Source organism: Eubalaena glacialis, chromosome 6 (assembly GCF_028564815.1).
Source record: "Eubalaena glacialis isolate mEubGla1 chromosome 6, mEubGla1.1.hap2.+ XY, whole genome shotgun sequence".
Lineage (NCBI taxonomy): Eukaryota > Metazoa > Chordata > Mammalia > Artiodactyla > Balaenidae > Eubalaena > Eubalaena glacialis.
Window position 1 is genome coordinate 141532888 of NC_083721.1, and position 4754 is coordinate 141537641.

Below are 4754 nucleotides of genomic sequence, written 5' to 3' on the forward strand. Positions count from 1 at the left end.
TGTACGAACAAAGAAGAGAAAGGGAAATCTCTCCCAGCAGCCTCAGAAGCAGCGGATTAAAGCTCCACAAACAACTTGATGTGCCTGCATCTGTTGAATACCTGAATAGACATCGAATCATCCCAAATTTAGGAGATGGACTTTGGGAGCAGGATATATTAACTTTTCCCCTTTTCCTTTTTTTTGTGAGTGTAGATGTGTATGCTTCTGGGTGAGATTTTGTCTGTATAGCTTTGCTCTCACCGTTAGTCCTAGGGTTAGGTCCGTCCGTTTTTGTTTTTTTTTTTTTTTTTGGCTTAAAAATTTTTTTTTTCCCTAATAAATGTTTTCTTAATAATTTTTTCCTTATTTTCTATTTTTAAAAAAAATTTTTAATAAGTTTTTTCATATTTTTTATTTTAAAAAATTAAAAAATTTTTTTTCTTAATAAATTTTTTCTAAATAATTTTTTTCTTATTTTTAGTATAAAAAATTAATAAATCTATTTTTAAAAATTAAAAAAAATTTTTTTTCTTAATAAATTTACTCTTGATAATTTTTTTTCTTATTTTTTATTATAATTGCTTTATTTTATTTTATTTTATCCTCTTTTTTCTTTCTTTCCATTTTTTCTCCCTTTTATTCTGAGCCGTGTGGATGAAAGGCTCTTGGTGCTCCAGCCAGGCATCAGGGCTGTGCCTCTGAGGTGGGAGAGCCAACTTCAGGACACTGGTCCACAAGAGACCTCCCAGCTCCACGTAATACCAAACAGCGAAAATCTCTCACAGATCTCCATCTCAACATCAAGACCCAGCTTCACTCAACGACCAGCAAGCTACAGTGCTGGACACCCTATGCCAAACAACTAGCAAGAGAGGAACACAGCCCCATCCATTAACAGAGAGGCTGCCTAAAATCATAATAAGGCCACAGACACCCCAAAACACACCACCAGACGTGGACGAACCCACCAGAAAGACAACATCCAGCCTCATCCACCGGAACACAGGCACTAGTTCCCTCCACCAGGAAACCTACACAACCCACTGAACCAACCTTAGCCACTGGAGACAGATACCAAAAACAACGGGAACTACGAACCTGCAGCCTGTGAAAAGGAGACCCCAAACACAGTAAGATAAGCAAAATGAGAAGACAGAAAAACACACAGCAGATGAAGGAGCAGGGTCAAAACACACCAGACCTAACAAATGAAGAGGAAATAGGTAGTCTACCTGAAAAAGAATTCAGAATAATGATAGTAAGGATGATCCAAAGTCTTGGAAATAGAATAGACAAAATGCAAGAAACATTTAACAAGGATGTAGAAGAACTAAAGAGGAACCAAGAAACGATGACAAGCACAATAAATGAAATTAAAAATACTCTAGATGGGATCAATAGCAGAATAACTGAGGCAGAAGAACGGATAAGTGACCTGGAAGATAAAATGGTGGAAATAACTACTGCAGACCAGAATAAAGAAAAAAGAATGAAAAGAACTGAGGACAGTCTCAGAGACCTCTGGGACAACATTAAACGCACCAACATTCGAATTATAGGGGTCCCAGAAGAAGAAGAGAAAAAGAAAGGGACTGAGAAAATATTTGAAGAGATTATAGTTGAAAACTTCCCTAATATGGGAAAGGAAATAGTTAATCAAGTCCTGGAAGCACAGAGAGTCCCATACAGGATAAATCCAAGGAGAAACACACCAAGACACATATTAATCAAACTATCAAAAATTAAATATAAAGAAAACATATTAAAAGCAGCAAGGGAAAAACAACAGATAACACACAAGGGCATCCCCATAAGGTTAACAGCTGATCTTTCAGCAGAAACGCTGCAAGCCAGAAGGGAGTGGCAGGATATACTTAAAGTGATGAAGGAGAAAAACCTACAACCAAGATTACTCTATCCAGCAAGGATCTCATTCAGATTTGATGGAGAAATTAAAACCTTTACAGACAAGCAAAAGCTGAGAGAGTTCAGCACTACCAAACCAGCTTTACAACAAATGCTAAAGGAACTTCTCTAGGCAAGAAACACAAGAGAAGGAAAACACCTACAATAACAAACCCAAAACATTTAAGAAAATGGGAATAGGAACATACATATCGATAATTACCTTAAATGTAAATGGATTAAATGCTCCCACCAAAAGACACAGACTGGCTGAATGGATACAAAAACAAGACCCATATATATGCTGTCTACAAGAAACCCACTTCAGACCTAGAGACACATACAGACTGAAAGTGAGGGGATGGAAAAAGATATTCCATGCAAATGGAAATCAAAAGAAAGCTGGAGTAGCAATTCTCATATCAGACAAAATAGACTTTAAAATAAAGACAATTACAAGAGACAAAGACGGACACTATATAATGATCAAGGGATCGATCCAAGAGGAAGGTATAACAATTGTAAATATTTATGCACCCAACATAGGAGCACCTCAATACATAAGGCAAATACTAACAGCCATAAAAGGGGAAATCGACAGTAACACAATCATAGTAGGGGACTTTAACACCCCACTTTCACCAATGGACAGATCATCCAAAATGAAAATAAATAAGGAAACACAAGCTTTAAATGATACATTAAACAAGATGGACTTAATTGATATTTATAGGACATTCCACCCAAAAACAACAGAATACACATTTTTCTCAAGTGCTCATGGAACATTCTCCAGGATAGATCATATCTTGGGTCACAAATCAAGCCTTGGTAAATTTAAAAAAATTGAAATCGTATCAAGTATCTTTTCCGACCACAACGCTATGAGACTAGATATCAATTACAGGAAAAGATCTGTAAAAAATACAAACACATGGAGGCTACACAATACACTACTTAATAACGAAGTGATCACTGAAGAAATCAAAGGGGAAATCAAAAAATACCTAGAAACAAATGACAATGGAGACACGACGATCCAAAACCTATGGGATGCAGCAAAAGCAGTTCTAAGAGGGAAGTTTATAGCAATACAAGCCTACATCAAGAAACAGGAAACATCTCGAATAAACAACCTAACCTTGCACCTAAAGCAATTAGAGAAAGAAGAACAAAAAAACCCCAAAGCTAGCAGAAGGAAAGAAATCATAAAGATCAGATCAGAAATAAATGAAAAAGAAATGAAGGAAACAATAGCAAAAATCAATGAAACTAAAAGCTGGTTCTTTGAGAAGATAAACAAAATTGATAAACCATTAGCCAGACTCATCAAGAGAAAAAGGGAGAAGACTCAAATCAACAGAATTAGAAATGAAAAAGGAGAAGTAACCACTGACACGGCAGAAATACAAACGATCATAAGAGATTACTACAAGCAACTCTATGCTAATAAAATGGACAACCTGGAAGAAATGGACAGATTCTTAGAAATGCACAACCTGCCGAGACTGAACCAGGAAGAAATAGAAAATATGAACAGACCAATCACAAGCACTGAAATTGAAACTGTGATTAAAAATCTTCCAACGCACAAAAGCCCAGGACCAGATGGCTTCACAGGCGAATTCTATCAAACATTTAGAGAAGAGCTAACACCTATCCTTCTCAAACTCTTCCAAAATATTGCAGAGGGAGGAACACTCCCCAACTCATTCTACGAGGCCACCATCACCCTGATACCAAAACCAGGCAAAGATGTCACAAAGAAAGAAAACTACAGGCCAATATCACTGATGAACATAGATGCAAAAATCCTCAACAAAATACTAGCAAACAGAATCCAACAGCACATTAAAAGGATCATACACCATGATCAAGTGGGGTTTATTCCAGGAATGCAAGGATTCTTCAATATATGCAAATCAATCAACGTGATACATCATATTAACAAATTGAAGGAGAAAAACCATATGATCATCTCAATAGATGCAGAGAAAGCTTTCGACAAAATTCAACACCCATTTATGATAAAAGTCCTGCAGAAAGTAGGCATAGAGGGAACTTTCCTCAACATAATAAAGGCCATATATGACAAACCCACAGCCAACATTGTCCTCAATGGTGAAAAACTGAAACCATTTCCACTAAGATCAGGAACAAGACAAGGTTGCCCACTCTCACCACTATTATTCAACATAGTTTTGGAAGTTTTAGCCACAGCAATCAGAGACGAAAAAGAAATAAAAGGAATCCAAATCGGAAAAGAAGAAGTAAAGCTGTCACTGTTTGCAGATGACATGATACTATACATAGAGAATCCAAAAGATGCTACCAGAAAACTACTAGAGCTAATCAATGAATTTGGTAAAGTAGCAGGATACAAAATTAATGCACAGAAATCTCTTGCATTTCTATACACTAATGACGAAAAATCTGAAAGTGAAATTAAGAAAACACTCCCGTTTACCATTGCAACAAAAAGAATAAAATACCTAGGAATAAACCTACCTAAGGAGACAAAAGACCTGTATGCAGAAAATTATAGGACACTGATGAAAGAAATTAACAATGATACAAATAGATGGAGAGATATACCATGTTCTTGGATTGGAAGAATAAACATTGTGAAAATGACTCTGCTACCCAAAGCAATCTACAGATTCAATGCAATCCCTATCAAACTACCACTGGCATTTTTCACAGAACTAGAACAAAAAATTTCACAATTTGTATGGAAACACAAAAGACCCCGAATAGCCAAAGCAATCTTGAGAACGAAAAATGGAGCTGGAGGAATCAGGCTCCCTGACTTCAGACTATATTACAAAGCTACAGTAATCAAGACAGTTTGGTACTGGCACAAAAAC